This window comes from Halichoerus grypus, chromosome 10 (genome assembly GCF_964656455.1).
Source record: "Halichoerus grypus chromosome 10, mHalGry1.hap1.1, whole genome shotgun sequence".
In the NCBI taxonomy this organism is placed as follows: domain Eukaryota; kingdom Metazoa; phylum Chordata; class Mammalia; order Carnivora; family Phocidae; genus Halichoerus; species Halichoerus grypus.
This window is the reverse complement of record NC_135721.1, coordinates 101,478,973-101,496,931: the sequence shown is the minus strand read 5'-3', so window position 1 is coordinate 101,496,931 and position 17,959 is coordinate 101,478,973. Positions and strand designations below refer to the sequence as shown.

The 17,959-nt window shown below is 36.5% G+C and overlaps 2 long non-coding RNA genes across 4 annotated transcripts in view; one reads left to right on the top strand and one right to left on the bottom strand.

Annotated features, from left to right (window-relative positions):
- LOC118534579 (uncharacterized) overlaps positions 1–17,959 on the bottom strand; it is a 182,584-nt gene that overhangs the window by 65,166 nt on the left and 99,459 nt on the right. The window lies entirely within an intron of this gene.
- LOC144379254 (uncharacterized) overlaps positions 16,531–17,959 on the top strand; it is a 15,637-nt gene continuing 14,208 nt past the window's right edge. Inside the window, exon 1 of the long non-coding RNA XR_013441947.1 lies at positions 16,531–16,662. This is a non-coding gene — a long non-coding RNA (uncharacterized LOC144379254). The remainder of the gene's footprint in view (positions 16,663–17,959) is intronic.

Sequence of the window (17,959 nt, the reverse complement as noted above, 5' to 3'; positions counted from 1 at the left end):
AAAATCCTGAAAGCAGCTTGGGAGAAGAGATCTGTAACCTACAATGGTAGAAAATTAGGTTGGCAACAGACCTATCCACAGAGACCTGGCAGGCCAGAAAGGACTGGCATGATATATTCAGAGCAATAAATGAGAAAAATATGCAGCCAAGAATACTATATCCAGCTAGGTTTTCATTGAAAATAGAAGGAGAGATAAAAAGCTTCCAGGACAAACAAAAACTAAAAGAATTTGCAAACACGAAACCAGCCCTACAAGAAATCTTGAAAGGGGTCCTCTAAGCAGAGAGAGAGCCTAAAAGTAACATAGACCAGAAAGGAACACAAACAATATACAGTAACAGTCACTTTACAGGCAATACAATGGCACTAAATTCATATCTTTCAATAGTTGCTGTGAACGTAAATGGGCTAAATGCCCCAATCAAAAGACACAGGCCATCAGATTGGATAAAAAAACAAGACCCGTCGATGTGCTGTCTGCAAGAGACTCATTTTAGATGCAAATACACCCCCAGATTGAAAGTGAAGGGGGGGAACCATTTACCATGCAAATAGACACCAAAAGAAAGCTGGGGTGGCAATCCTTATATCAGACAAATTAGATTTTAAACCAAAGACTATAATAAGGGATGAGGAAGGACACTATATCCTACTTAAAGGGTTTATCCAACAAGAAGATCTAACAATTGTAAATATCTATGCCCCTAACATGGGAGCAGCCAATTATATAAGCCAATTAACAACAAAAGCAAAGAAACACATCGACAAAAATACAATAATAGTGGGGGACTTTAACACCCCCTCACTGAAATGGACAGATCATCTAAGCAAAAGATCAACAAGGAAATAAAGTCTTTATATGACACACTGGACCAAATGGACTTCACAGATATATTCAGAACATTCCATCCCAAAGCAACAGAAGACACATTCTTCTCTAGGGCCCATGAAACATTCTCCAGAATAGATCACATTCTAGGTCACAAATCAGGTCTCAACCAGTACCAAAAGATTAGGATCATCCCTGCATATTTCCGGACCACAGTTCTTTGAAACTAGAACTCAATCACAAAAGGAAAGTCGGAAAGAACTCAAATACATGGAAGCTAAAGAGCATCCTACTAAAGCATGAATGGGTCAACCAGGAAATTAAAGAATTAAAAAAATTCATGGAAACAAATGAAAATGAAAACACAACTGATCAAAATCTTTGGGATGCAGCAAAGGCAGTCCTAAGAGGAAAGTATATAGCAATACAAGCCTTTCTCAAGAAACAAGAAAGGTCTCAAGTACACAACCTAACCCTACACCTAAAGGAGCTGGAGAAAGAACAGCAAATAAAGCCTAAACCTAGCAGGAGAAGAGAAATAATAAAGTTCAGAGCAGAAACAATGAAATGAAAACCAAAAGAACAGTAGAACAGATCAACGAAACTAGGAGCTGGTTCTTTGAAAGAATTGATAAGATTGATAAACCCCTGGCCAGACTTATCAAAAAGAAAAGAGAAAGGACCCAAATAAATAAGATCATGAATGAAAGAGGAGAGATCACAACCAACCAAAGAAATACAAACAATTATAAGAACATATTATGAGCAACTCTATGCCAGCTAATTAGATAATCTGGAAGTAATGGATGCATTTCTAGAGATGTACCAACTATGAAAACTGAACCAGGAAGAAATAGAAAACCTGCACAGACCCATAACCCCTAAGGAAATAGAAGCAGTCATCAAAAATCTCCCAAGAAACAAGAGCCCAGGCCAGATGGCTTCCCAGGGGAATTCTACCAAACATTTCAAGAAGAATTAATACCTATTCTTCTGAAACTGTTCCAAAAAATAGAAATGGAAGGAAAACTTCCAAACTCATTTGATCCCAAAACCAGACAAAGACCCCATCAAAAAGAATTACAGACTGATATCCCTGATGAAAATGGATGCAAAAATTCTCACCAAAATACTAGCCAATAGGATCCAACAGTACATTAAAAAGATTATTCACCACGACCAAGTGGGATTTATTCCTGGGCTGCCAGGTTGGTTCAACATCCTCAAATCAATCAATGTGATACAATACATTAATAAAAGAAAGAACAAGAACCATATGATCCTCTCAATAGATGCAGAAAAAGCATTTGACAAAGTACAGCATCCTTTCTTGATCAAAACTCTTCAGAGTGTAGGGATAGAGGGTACATACCTCAATATCATAAAAGCCATCTATGAAAAACCTACAGCGATTATCATTTTCAATGGGAGAAAACTGAGAGCCCTCCCCCTAAGGTCAGGAACATGCCAGGGATGTCCACTATCACCACTGCTATTCAACATAGTATTAGAAGTCCTAGCCACAGCAATCAGACAACAAAAAGAAATCAAAGGTATCCGAATCAGCAAAGAAGAAGTCAAACTCTCACTCTTTGCAGATGATATGATACTTCATGTGGAAAACCCAAAAGAGCCCACCCTAAAACTGCTAGAACTCATACGGGAATTCAGTAAAGTGGCAGGATAGAAAATCAATGCACAGAAATCAGTGGCATCCCTATACACCACCAACAAGACAGAAGAAAGAGAAATTAAGGAGTCAATCCCATTTACAATTGCACCCAAAACCATAAGATACCTAGGAATAAATCTAACCAAAGAGGCAAAGAATCTGTACTCAGAAAGCTATAAAATACTCATGAAAGAAATTGAGGAAGACACAAAGAAATGTAAAAATGTTCCATGCTCATGGATTGGAAGAACAAATATTGTGAAGATGTCAGTGCTACCTAGAGCAATCTACACATTCAACTCAATCCCTATCAAAATACCATACACTTTTTTCAAAGAAATGGAACAAATAATCCTGAAAGTTGTATGGAACCAGAAAAGACCCCAAATAGCCAGAGGAATGTTGAAAAAGAAAAGCAAAGCTGGTGGCATCACAATTCCAGACTTCAAGCTCTATTACAAAGCTGTTATCATCAAGACAGTATGGTACTGGCACAAAAACAGACACATAGATCAGTGGAACAGAATAGAGAGCCCAGATATGGACCCTCAACTCTATGGTCAACTAATCTTCGACAAAGCAGGAAAGAATGTCCAGTGGAAAAAAGAGAGTCTCTCCAACAAATGGTGTTGGGAAAATTGGACAGCCACATGCAGAAGAATGAAACTGGGCCATTTCCTTACACCGCACACAAAAATAGACTCCAAATGGTTGAAAGACCTCAATGTGAGACAGGAGTCCATCAAAATCCTTGAGGAGAACACAGGCAGCAACCTCTTCGACCTCAGCCGCAGCAACTTCTTCCTAGAAACATCGCCAAAGACAAGGAACGCAAGGGCAAAAATGAACTATTGGGACTTCATCAAGATGAAAAGCTTTTGCACAGCGAAGGAAACAGTCAACAAAACCAAAAGACAACTGACAGAATGGGAGAAGATATTTGCAAATGACATATCAGATAAAGGGCTAGTATCCAAAATCTATAAAGAACTTCTCAAACTCAACACCCAAAGAACAAAGAATGCAATCAAGAAATAAGCAGAAGACATGAACAGACATTTTTCCAAAGAAGACATCTAAATGGCCACAGACACATGAAAAAGTGCTCAACATCGCTCATCATCAGGGAAATCCAAATCAAGACCTCAATGAGATACCACCTCACACCAGTCAGAATGGTTAAAATTAACAAGTCAGGAAATGACAGATGTTGGCGAGAATGCGGAGAAAGGGGAACTCTCCTACACTGTTGGTAGGAATATAAGCTGGTGCAGCCGCTCTGGAACACAGTACGGACGTTCCTCAAAAAGTTGAAAATAGAGCTACTATATGACCCAGCAGTTGTACTACTGCATATTTACCCCAAAGATACAAATGTAGGGATCCGAAGGGGTACATGCACCCCAATGTTTATAGTAGCAATGTCCACAATAGCCATAGTATGGAAAGAGCCAAGATGTCCATCAACAGATGAGTGGATAAAGAAGAAGATGTGGTATATCATCATATGATCCCACTGATATGAGGAATTCTTAATTTCAGGAAATAAACTGAGGGTTGCTGGAGTGGTGGTGGGTAGGAGGGATGGGGTGGTTGGGTGATAGACACTGGGGAGAGTATGTGCTATGGTGAGCGCTGTGAATTGTGTAAGACTGATGAATCACAGACTTGTACCTCCGAAACAAATAATACATTATATGTTAAAAAAAAAAAAAGAAGAAGAAGATAGTAGGTATGGAAAAATGAAGGGGAGGTAATTGGAGGGGGAGATGAACCATGAGAGACAGTGGTCTCTGAAAAACAAACTGAGGGTTCTAGAGGGGAGGGGGTTGGGGGGATGGGTTGGCCTGGTGATGGGTATTAAAGAGGGCATGTATTGAATGGAGCACTGGGTGATATACGCAAACAGTGAATCATGGAACACTACATCAAAAAATATATATAATTAATTAATATTTAAAAAAAAAGACTGCAGAGATATTAGAATTACCTGACAAAAGTTTTAAACCATCCATGATAAAAACACTTCAATGAGCAGTGATGAATATGCTTGAAACAAACAAATAAAAATATTCACAACGGGGCACCTGTTTGGCTCAGTTGGTTAGGTGTCCAACTCTTGATTTCAGCTTAGCTCATGGTCTCAGGGTCATGAGATCAAGCTCTGTGTCAGGCTCCACACTCTGTGGGGAGTCTGTTGAGATTCTTTCCCTCTCCCTCTCCGTCTGTGCTTCCACTGACTCATGTGCACTGTCTTTCTCTCAAATAAATACATACATATATACATAAATAAATAAATAAATCTTTTTTTTAAAAAAAGGAAATAGTCACTAAAGAAATAGAAACTTTCAGCAAAGAAATATAAAGAAGAACCAAATGGAAATTTTTGAACTGAAAAATAAAGTAACCAAAATCAGTGGATGAGCTGAACAGTAGAATGTAGGTGACAGAGGAAAGAATCAGTAAATACAAAAATAAAATAATATAAATTACTGATATACTGCTATTAATCTGAACAAGAAAGAGAAATTAGAATAAAAATTTAAATGAACATGGTCTCCAGGACCTGAGGCCCTAAAACAAGTATGTACTACTTATGTCATTAGAATCTTGGAAGGAGAGGAAAAAGATGGCAAGTTAAAAAAATATTTAAAGAATGAATGGCTGAAAACTTCCCAAATTTGAAAAGATACATAAATCTACAGATTCTAGAAGCTGCATGAAACTTAAAAAGGATAAACTCAAGTAAATCCACAAAATAGATCCAAAGCAAACAGAAGTAAATAATAAAGATAAACAAACTAATGAGATTGAAAAAAAAAATAAAACCATTAAAACAAAAAGCTGGTTCTTTGAAAATATCAGTAAAATTTACAAACCTCTTGCAAGATTGACAAAGAAAAGCAGAAAATAGAAATTGCCAATATCAAAAATGAAATGGGGGATATTACTACAAAACCTGCAGAACTAAAAAATATAATAAAGGAATCCTGCAAAAAATTCAACACACATAAATTTGGCAACTTAGACAAAATATCTCATTTTTGGAAAAATGCATTTTGACAACTATGACATAGATAATTTGCATAACTTATTACAATTAAGGAAATTGTATTCTTTTTTTTTTTTTAGGATCCTGTGCATCTAAATATACAATAGCATTTTATTTTATTTTATTTTTATTGAACTGTAGTTGACAGAAAATTGTATTCTTAATTTAAAACTTCCCCCAAAAAGTAATCTCCAACCCCAGATGCTTTCAGTGGAGAATTCTATCAAACATGTAAGGACTAATTAAGACCAATTCTATACAATCTCTTCCAGAAAACTTGAGTAAATAATACTTTCCAGTTGATTTCATGAGGCTAATATTTCCCTGATAACAAAACAAGGATAGTACAAAAAAAGGGAGTAGTAGTCCAATATTTTTCATGATTATAAATGCAAAATCTTTAACAAAATACTAGCAATTAGAGTCTGCAGTATATAAAAAGAATTATGGACCATGACCAAGCAGGGTTTATTTTAGGGACATGAGGCTTGTTCAATGTTCAAAAATTAATCAATATAGTCCACAATATTAGCAGGCTAAAGGGTAATCATGTGATCATACTGGTCAATGTAGGAAAAGCATTTGATAAAATATAACATTAATTTATGATAAGACTCTCAGATAAATGGGGAAAAAGAGATAAATATCCTCAAATTGGTAAAGCACATCTATTTTTAAAACCCTACAGCTAACATTTTAATTAATAATGGAAGACTGAATACTTTCTCCCTAAGATTGAAAATAGGGCAAGAATGTCCTCTCTCACTAATTTTATTCAACATAGTACTGAAAGTTCTAGCCAGTGAAATAGGGCCAAAAAAAGAGAGAAAGAAATAAAAGACACATAGATCAGAAAGGAATAAATAATACTGTTCCTATTTACAGGTGACATAATTATCCATGTGGAAAATCACAAGGAATCTACAAAAATACTTCTACAAATAGTAAGTGAGTTCAGCAAGGTTTCAGGATACAAGGTAAACATAGTAAACTCAATGGTATTTCTATATACTACCAATGAACATATGGACACCAAAGTTAAATATAATACCATTTAAAGTCTTTCAAAAGATGAATATCTAGCTGTAAATCTAAGAAAATATTTACAGGATTTATTTGCTGAAAATTATACAATACTGATGGAAGAAAAGAAAAAGATGTAAATGGAGAAAAAAATACCATGTTCATGGATTAGAAGGCACAACAATGATGTCAGTTCTCCTCAAACTCATATACAGGTTTAATGCAATTACTGTCAAAACGACAACAAGATTTTATATAGATATAGACAGGACTATTCTAAAAATTATGTGGAAGGGAAAGAAAACTAGAATAGCTAAAACTGGGTAAAGAGCACAGGGAATCTCTCTGTATTATTTCTTATCATAGTATGTTGAATCTACAATTATCCCAGAATAAAAGGTTTAATTTATAGAAATTGGGAAAAACCCATAAAAGGTGGGGGAGAGAAGTGATGAACTTAAGTGTCATTGAAACTGCAAGGTAGTTTGTTTTTACTTTTGTTTCCCTTGCCTGTGATGACGTGTGACGGAGCTAAGATTTGACTCATTTTCTGTAGTCCCAGGCTTTTTCCACAATACCAAACTGTCTCTCTTGAGAGGTAATAGCAGGTCATATACTATTGTTGGGTAAACCTTGCTTCAATTTCTACTGCCTCACATTTGAGAACAATTTACTTAAAAACAAACATAAAATGTATGTATAATCATCCATAACTTGACATAGAAGTAACAAATAAAGAAAAGAAAGAGACAAAGAGAGTAACAAAGAAAGAGGCAGCAGAAGAGCTGGAACCAATTCTCACTACTATTATGAATATTCTTATGACTTTAGTAAACTCCACTATCTTTGAATGGGCTTCATGTCTTCATTTCCTACTGCTGGAGCTCTTGTTTTAAGATCAAATGCAATAAAACAAATAGATGCAACTTGAAGAGTTAAAGGCACCAGAAGTAAGATACATCTATCATTAACTAATAATTGCTCCAAAGAGAGAAATTAAATTACCATACATTCAATAAAAATATATATCTCCTCCCTGAGCACACCTATACCAGATCATGCCTGAATTTCCACCTTTCTTTACCTGCCTTCTAAAGCCTCTCAGCTGTAAATCTCAATAAAACCTTCAAAAGGCAATTTGGCAGAAAAATGTTTTAGCTAAATTCCTTTTGTAATGATACGTCAAAGAGGATTTAATTCCTACTGCTTATGCTTCTCTCATCTTACAAGAATGTTGAATACCCAAATATCCCTTTCTGGATGGTTCCTCAAGCAGAACAGAGTTGGCTTCCAGTTGATGATCAATTTAACTCCTGTGCACACTAAAATGTATTTTTAAGAACTGAACTAAAAAAAAGATGAAAGAAAGAAAAAGGAAGAAAAAAGTGGAGGAAAGCTTTCAAGAATCCGAGTTCTTTTTTCATCCATTTCTCAATTCAAATCTGTTTTTATGAGCAAGATTTAGTGGATGTGACATTGCATGTCTTGCAGCTTTTGCCACCTATATTACCCACAGCTGATATAAACCAAATCATCAGAGATTAATCCAACAGAATCAATACCAACTGTCTGATAAATAATTGTGCAAAAACAGAATATGGAGAGAGGGTGAAATAAACCAGTGTGGGCTTAGTAGGAGAAAGGTACAAGGCAAAGTTGGTGCAGCTTAAGGTGGCTGGTAATAGAAATTAAGAAAATGATATTTAAAGATAATGAAAAGGTTCTGTTTTCCTGTCTCTCTCCTTTGCCTTGAGCACAGCTGTGGATATGTCTTAAAGATTTTATAATCTGTATCCTCCCTGAAAGAGTCATTAGTAAGAACATCAACCCAGAAATGTGGAAATGACTAAATGGCTGCTATGATTTGTTAATGGAATGGTAACATTGAAAACTTTACAAAGGTGGAATGAGCCAACTAGAGTGTCAGAAAATGAACTTAAATGGTAAAATCTTAGAACTGTATATGTTCCTCAAAATGGAATGATGTCACCTTGTCCTAACACCTCTCTAATTCTTTCCTGTTGCATGCCCTTCAAGTACCACCATTCCTCTAGGGACAGAAAAGGAACATTTTTCCCTGTAAGAAGGCAAAATTGATGTTGCTTCCTCTCACTAATTCCTTGATTTTGCACAGAACAAGTCTGTCACCTCTTCCTACATGGAAACTTTTCAAGTATTTGAAAAGAACTATCACGTTTCTGTTTTTTTTCCTCACAGCTTTATAAAAATATAAAAAAGAATGTATATACATTTTAATTAGACTGTATAAAAAAGAATGAAAGAGGCACACTAAAATAGAATAGAGAGGATATGGATTTTTTTTCTCTTCTATGTTTTCCAAATGTTTTCTAAGAGTTTGTGAAATTGCTTAGGTAATGGGGAAAAAGTATATGAAAATGAAAAAGACAATATTATCTTTCCCCCTGGAAAAAAATATAAGTAGAGAGAGAAATGAATACATTTGCTGAATTTTGGCAAAAGAAGAGATTGTATAATGCATATTTCTCCTTGTTTACATGATAAAACTGAGGCCAGAAGGGGTAAGGAGTAGACCATGGTTACTAACCTAGATGTGCAATCATAGTCTTAAAAATAAGCTTTTGATTCCCAGACTAACATTCATTTTGTTACACTAAGTCATGTAGATTACCTTAAAGCCATAGTACTACCGTTGTTTCAATTTCCTTAGTTCAACTGGTTGATATTCATTAGATTATTTCTCTGGGTTTATTCTTTAGTAATAGAAATTAAAGAAACAGAATTTGGAGAGATTATGAAAAATTCTCATTTTCCCATGTGTCTCCTTTGCTTTGGGCACAACTGTAGAGATGTCTAATGGTTTTCACATTTGTGTTTTCTGGAAGAGCCATTAGTAAAAAACATCAACCCAGAAATGTCAAAATGGCTGTTATGAGTTTGCTAATAGAAGGATAACATTAAAGACTTTATAAAGATAGAAGATAGCAGTTAGTAAAACCTCTCATGTTTCTATGTTTGAGCTACAGAGATGCCCATTTTCATGCCCCATGTCAAGAATGTCAAGTAATAGCCAAAGCATTGATCCAGCTCCATTTGTTCTGACTCATCAACTAACCAGGTGTTTGAGCCTCACATGTCTATCCTGAGAAGACAGATAAATACAGAAATGAAACAGCCTGGATATAGAGTGTCTGCCTGGGGGTAAACCTAAGTAACATGTTCTTTTCTGGTTCAACACTACCTGACTTTCCCATCAGCGTTGAGCTCCAGTGGCCCATAGTGATAACCTGCTCGATGACACTCCTTTTTTTCCTTACGTCCTTTCCAGTGCTTCCTAGAATCACTTCCCAGGAAGCTTTTGGCACTCACAACTGGTTTAGGGTCTGCTTCTGGGAAAACCCAATTTATCACAACCTCTTCTTCATATATGCACACAACTGAATACACACATCTAGAGTCAGGAGGTGTGTTATCATGTACATTAGTTAGAAGTAATCCAGGTGCAATTTGGGAAATAAAGGTCCCATCTATTCTTGAGCATGACTGAACAGGACCCTGTCTTGAGTCAAGGTCCATTGGAATTTGACTAGGAGGCGAATGATTCATGGAAAGAGTTAAGTCCATTCATCTTGATGGCACATCCTTGGTTATTCCATCTCCTCCTTCACAAGTGTGTTCTCCTCTACACTTCAGTATAAAATATCTCTATTTACCAACTTGGATGGAAGACAAATGTAGCTTATCAAAATAGTCATTATAGCAGCCTCAGTGGAACTCACAGGGGCAAACATAGAAACAAGCCTTGTTTTATTAGATAGTGACACACTACCTTCCTCTTTCTTCTCAGGGTGTGTCACTTTATAGGCTATTTCTCCAAAGTTACCCATTAAACACCTGAATTTAGAAGATAAGTGAGCTGACTTACTATTAAAAGTCACTTTACTAAATCAGTCCACAGAACATTACTAAAAATGTCTGAGCCTTCCAGATAAGGAAGATAAATTAACCTATGAAAACATCAACATGTGCTGCCTTTGCTGCCTCCCACAGTGCTTTGGAATTTATTCCCTTGAGGGGGGAATCTAAGAAACAGTATACAATTTCACTAAAGTATTGACTAACAACTTACAAAATGATATAACGATGATCTGGAAGACTCTTATCCATGGGTGCTATTCCAAATCTTCAGCATCTATGGTGGGACACTGAATAATCAGCTCAGTAGCAGGAAGCCTGGGGAGATCCAAAGGGTCCTGGGAATGGGCTTGGGGAAACCACAGTGGTCGTGGGGCCTTGGAGAAATGACTCTTTAACAGCCTGTTGCTGTACAAAAGAGTTTAAATATTTAATGACTAGTTTGATTGTTCTTGTGGGTACCAACTGAATATCATGCCATGAGTAAGACTGGGGTGACTAGCCTCCAGCAGGTGCTCACCACTCTGCTTGTGGTTGCTGCCACAGAATGAGAGCTGGAAAGTGTCAAAGACTGATAGGTGTCTGGTAACCAAAGACAGTTCCTTTACCTCAGGGGAAGCTACAGAACTTCCATGGACTCAGCTGAGGCTGGGGTTTCTGTAACTGTGCAGTTATTAGCCCCACCCTTCCCCATCCCTTCCTTGCCTCCCACCCTCACTAGTACCTCCTGAAAGCACATGAATCCTGACCTCAGGGTCTGACTCTTGGAAACCTGACCTAAGAAACTCTCTAAGCTGCAGTTATTATTTAGCTCTGAATATTATGCATTCCATTTTTTTCTTTCTTGACCTCTTATGAGGTTTCACTAGTCACTCCACACTGGTCTTTGCTGATTGATATCATTGTAATGTTTATTTTTTATACAGAGCCTCTGTTCCGATCCCAGAAGACATTGTGTCTCCAAGTCTCAGAGTTCAGTTTTGAAAAAATCACCAAGTCTGTGTCTATTGATTTAGCTATTTCTTCTCTGAATCGGTGGTGCCAAATTCCATGCAAATGTGGAACTGCCAGAAGCATGATTTCCTTCAGACCAAATGGTTCCCCTCTAGTGCCCTTAGCTGATGTCTGAACATCCTTCATAGTTGTGGTAGTACTACCACTAAGAATAAGAAGCTATCATTCACCAAGCACTTATTAGATGTGGGTCTCTAGCAGGAATGTTTTATGCATTTTATCATTTAAGTCTCAGAGAAACACTTTAAAATGAGCATCATCAACTCCAATGAACTTTGGTGGAAACTCAAGCAGCAAGCATTAAGGCATTTTCAAATGTTACTCTTCTACCATATTGAAGAACCAGGCTATGGGTTCCCAACTATTTAGTACCAAAAACTGCTTCTGATCCCACTGCTGATTTTGTCTCCCCAGAGGGAAGAGTGGGACTGAGCTTCCTGCCATTGATGGGACAATGATAGAGCCCAGGTTATTTTCTTCAATAGCTGAAAGCCCCTTGGACTCAGCTGATCCCTGCATCTTGCTTCTTATTATCAAGACTTTTGTGAGAGTAGCCCGGGCACAGGTTGTCCATTTTCTGCCCTGCTGTGGTCCTGCTCGGATACCCACAGTCACCCAATTACATTGTTCCTTTATGTAGTCCCAATAGCCAGTTGTTTCATTATCCTTCTCTGAGATTCTCAAAAAGAATGCTCACACAAAAGCATTTATGGGCAATGTAAAATTTACTGAAACAAGCATCTTAACAATTTATATAGGAAACAATAGGTGTAGGGGTCCTCGCCCTCTTTGAACTCCCCCCACACTCATTGCTCAGCTGGCCAACTCTCTTCTCTCACAACATTATTAAAATTCTGTCTCTTATGTGGTTGTGGAAACCAGTCTGAAGCTTACTTCCATACTACAGCCACATATCAAAGGCTTTTTTTTTTTTTTTTTTCAGAAGAGCCAGCCTTTTCCCACAAATTAGTTTCTTGCATCTGTTGCTAAGAAGATAAATATTTCTTTCCTATGTTACTTGCATAAAGTTAAGGAAAGCTATCTAAATTGGGTAACGGAGCACCATTTACACCATCTTCCTGACCCCAGAAAATGCAGATAAGGGAGATGAATGGTTTCTTGAAGCCAAGAGAAGACCCGTCATCTCTTGAGGTACCCCATATATTAAGCAAAATAAAGAAAGATCAAAATAGAGTTCAAAAACTGTAGTCAATCAGAGGTGTTTATACTGAAAAAAATCCTCAACAAATTTAACATGTACACGCAAATGTATTATAACGCTATTCACAGGACAGTCCTAGGATTTAATTTTAGTTAAAAAAAAAGTTTATCATGTACTACAAGTTTTGGTAGTGGTCTGATCATGAATTCTGGTCAAAAACTGTATGATGAATGTTTTTTATTGGCACCAGGGTATCTCTTTGAGTGTAAGTTTGAACTCATTTTAGAAAATGTCCAGTTCTAAATTTAAGACCCTCCATGAATGTGAAGGCTTGACTAAATGGACCTCCCTCTCCCTTACCTAACTCACTGTAATATGCCTTGGATAAGTATCAGCCCAAACAGCGAGACCTATTCCTATTTGAGTAAAAACATCCCTTACATATATACAACGAAGGTATGGGATCATAAACACAAAAGACAGAACATTAAGGGAAAACTATACAACCTGGATAAATAAATAGGGAGGCACATTTAAACAGACCAGTTGCTTTCAGAACTGTCCCTAAACAATGAATCAGTCTGTCCAATTATTGATTTTATTCAGTTGTGTAAACAAGTAAGTCCTGCCAATAGGTACACTGTCTTGCTGTGTATACTACATGTATTTGAAAAATCACATCCATTTCAAATTAAGGAAGCACTCTACATCATATCATTCAAATTGTATGATATCTTCTGATGGATGAGTTTCCATAAAGTATTGAGTTACTTGACATGAAAGTGTCATAGGAAAATAAAACAACTGCAACTCTAGGTCACCTTAAATGTAGTTCCTCTTAAAAGGAAATTAGAGTACTCTCAAGCTTCTCGTTTCCACTGGAAACAGTGGGTAACATCAATGCCTTGTCAATGAGAAATTTAAAAGAGAAAGTGCCATCCCTTTATTCACTATAGGCTTGGAATGGTAGCGCTTCTTAGGTGAATAGGTATCATCTAGCTGTGGAGTATGGTAGAGAGACTCTGAAGATAATGGGTACCAATTCCTTCCTGCTCAAGCTGCACCTCACACCAAGAAGTGGGACCTAATTCCCCTTCCCTCAAAACTGAGCTGGCCTTAGCAACTTGCTTGACCAATAGAATGCTGTAAAGTGACATTGTGAACTTCTGAGGCTCGATCTTTTGAAGATTTTACCTGGGTCTCTTGGATGCTCCCTCTCTTAACTTAGCTTCCATGTTGTGAAAAGCCCAAACCACACAGAGAGACCACTTGTTGGTGTTCCAGCCAACAGTCCCAGATGAGTTCCCAGTCAATAGCCGGCATCAAATGCCGGCCATATAAACAAGCCATCTTGGGTGTCTGGCCCAACCAAACCTTCAGATAACTGTATCGTGATGTGCCGTTTAACCACAACTGGATAAAAGACCCAAAGTGAGAACCACCCAATTGAGCCAAGTCAACCCACAGAATCAGAAGACATACTAATATGTGGTCAGGTTACATTGTAGTTTTAAGCCACTAAATTATAATGTGGTTTGTTGCATAGCAATAAGAAGGGAAGAGGAAAGAGGAAGAAAGCAAAAAAGAAGTTTCTGGAAGGTCTATCAAATTACACATAGGAGACCCACCTTGCTCCTACAAAATCTGTATATCAAGAGAGAGGATCTAACCAAAGAATGTGTGTTTTGAAAAAATTTCCCAGAGCCAATGACTTTCTGACATAACCCAGTTAATGCGGGACAGAGTTGCTGCTTGCGCACATTAAATATTTAAATATTGACACTCTCTGTTTAAATAAGAAATAGTGAGGTCAATCTGCTAATTTTTTTAAAGATTTATTTATTTGAGAGAGAGTGTGTGCATGTGTGAGTGGGGGGAAGGGCAGAAGGAGAGAATCTTCAAGCAGGCTCCCCGCTGAGTGTGGAGACCACTTTGGGCCTAGATCTCACGACCCTGAGATCATGACCCTGAGATCATCCCCTGAGCCAAAATCAAGAGTTAGAAGCTTAACTGACTGAGCCACCCAGGTGCCTTCAATCTGCTATTTTTATAAATAAAAGACTATAAGAGATGGTAAGTGATTCTATGAGGATAGGAATTACTCAATTCGTATAGCATCAAAGTGATTTTTGAGTCATTTAAAGCTAATCTTTAGTTTATCCCCATATATTACCTCTTGATATAAACTCTAAATTTGAGAGTTTCAGCCTTCAAGTGCTCACCTGAATCCTTGAATCTTTTAATTGCCATGGTTTTCATTTGAATAATTCCATTTTGAAGTATTTAGAGGAGTAACATTTAAAAAGAAAAATGAATTTTTACTGCATTCCTTTATATAGTTTATAATAGGTGATATATCTTTATTTACTTAAATTGTGCTAATATTCTTGGTTTAGATTAACAGGGGTTGGCAAGCTTTTTCTGGAAAGGACCAGAGAGAATATTTTAGGGTTACATAAGGCCTCTGTTGTATGGTCTTCCTTTCATTTATTTATTTATTTATTATTTTTTTTGCAAGCTTTTAGAAATGTAAAAATCATTATTAGCTCTGGGGTATACAAAAGGAGGTCATGGATGTACTTGGATCATGTGCCTATATTGCCACCCCCAGATTTAGAAAAAGAGTTTATACACAGAATATACAATACCATGAGCAATTTATAGTGTTACATGAATAAAAAGAAATACTGTTGGTCGAGTATTATTTTGACAATGCTGAATTAAATAAAGTTAAGCAAGTTTCTTTATTGCAGGACTTTTTAGAGTCTTTAATATGTGAATATGTACTGCAAATCACCAAGAGATGGATATAGTGTTCAACATTTCCTAAACACATGATTAACTTTAGAAATATCATTTGTAATATCATCTTAAGGGAATAGTGTTTTCCGTAAAACTCTCCTGGAAACATACATTTAGGCTAATGGAATAAAAAAAGAAAAAAAAGCTGAGTTCTAAGGAAATTATTGAGGGGTACATATGAACTAGTGAGAAGGCTGAAATACCAACTTCCTTTTAGTTCAGCAAACAGGGGTGTTCTGGTTACTGAAGAACTGGTTGGAGTTGATTGCATGTTGATATTTAGTTCCTGAAATCATTCTGGATCAAGTGCCTGTTTTACATCACTGTAAAGCCTACATTTTCACAGGAAAGCCTTCTAAAAGATGTCTGTCAATTTTTTATGGACGGCGGGCAAATGTTTAGGTCAGTCCAAAATAGCAGCATCCACACTCAAGAATGAACTGCCTGCTCAGAAAATTACCTTTCTGACCAGGAAGTTCTAAGAACAAAGTTGTAATTTTCCTTTCTTTTTTTTTTTAAACGTGTCTGACAGCTTCAAAATAGAAACTAATAAGAATGTTATTTTCCCCCTGATGTGATAAAAGACTTGATAAAAGAGGAATTAAAGTGACTGGCTCAGATGTGAAATTTTGGTGACCTCCATTTTTGTTGCCCATGGAATTTTTTTAACCCCTTTTTGTGGGGTCACTAATATTTTACTCTATGAACAAAACTTTCATTTTTTGGGAGCTCTTCATTTGTCCCTTGTTTCAGATTAGTGTCATAGAAAGAATGTAGGTTCATGTTGCAACTCCGTTTTGCATTAATTATGTGACTTTAGGAAACTCATTTAACTTCACTGGACTTCAGGTAGTTGTTTGTGACATTTTTGGAAAAATTAAAATTACACATAAAAATTAAATGGCACAGCATATGTAGAGTCTTTATCAGGTCATATGCACGGTAGATGATTAAAATTATTTATTTTCTCTGCTTTCTTTTTTTCCTTTCCTGTTGCCAAGTTAACTCTCAGTTCTAGGCTTACACAACACAACATACTTTGAGTAATACAAAAAACTGACACTCTGGGTGTGAGCCCACGATCTGAGGTGATAAGAGGCAGCTGTGGCTCTGGAGGGTCAGCTTTCTACATTCACAAGGATGTACCAGAGCTTTGGAAGAAGATCCAGAGATTAGTGATCCCCAAAGGGTGAGAGGCTGCGTTTCAGAACAGTAAGTAGTAGGGAGATTGGTTTCTGCCAAGCAACTTTCTCATGGACGTGACTATTTTTGTGAGCTGTGCAGCATCTTAAAGCCTTTTTACAATCTAAAAACCTTCCCTACCTTTTCTTGTCACTCAGATATGCCTGCCAATTTCCATGATAGGAAGGCAGCAGAATGTATACAGTTAAGATACTCTCCTATGCTCGTTTTAGCAGTTCTGTGGTGCATGTTTTGAATTTATATTTTTTTATATCTCTAACTTGATAAAAGCTCACCCAAGAAATGCAAAGTGCCCAAATAGCTGTCAAAGTGCTTCCAAGAATATGATTTCTCTATAGTTAACTGATTTTCAGTCGCCATTGCTGAGCAAAAGTCGACCAGAATCAATTCCAGAAAAAGATACAGGACCTAAACAATTCAATTGTTGTTGGGGAAAAAAATATTTCAAAGAACTGCCTTCCCAAAAAAGCATCCAAGCACAGCTGGTTTCCCAGGTGATTTTGACTAAGCCTTTAAAGAATAGATCACTCTAATGTTTATTATTTTAAATTTGTCTAAAACACAGAAGAAAAAAAAAAACGAACCTTCAAACTTCTTTTTTCTTTGAAAATACTGTAGCATTGCTACACAGACCTGACAAAGTTAGTACAATAAAAGAAAACTCCAGATTAATCGCGTAATGAGAAGCAATATAAGAAGCTGAACAAAATAGTATAAAGCAAAATGCAGCAGCATGTTTTAAAAAATAAAAGACAGAATATCCAGTTGACATTAAATACAAAAAGGTTAGAAGGTATTAATATCAAACCAAAAATGAACATTCACCATCATATATGTTATAAAGGTTTTTAATAAGAGTCAAAATCCACTCTTGATTTTAAAATAAAAACACTATAAAGTAGGAATAAAATAATGCTCTAAAATATAAATGATCATAACCCAAAGTCAGCACTAGGTTTATTAGGGAAACACTATGAAGCATCTTCACTAATGTTAGAAAGAAAATAAGGATGTTACTGTCACCATTATCACTTAATGTTGCTCGAGAAATATCAACCAATACAATTAAACAAAGTAAAGATAAAATTATAGTGAAGAAACAAGAAATGAGATGACTGTGTGCAGATGTTAATATGGAAAATTACAAAGAATCTAATTAAAAACTGCCACAAACAGTTTGAGAATTCAAAAATTATCTGGGTACAGAAGTAATACACAAAAATCAGTAGCATTCATGCACTCAAATAATCAGAAGATAGAATGGAATAAGAGACACCATGCAGAGTGACAACCAAAAATATATATC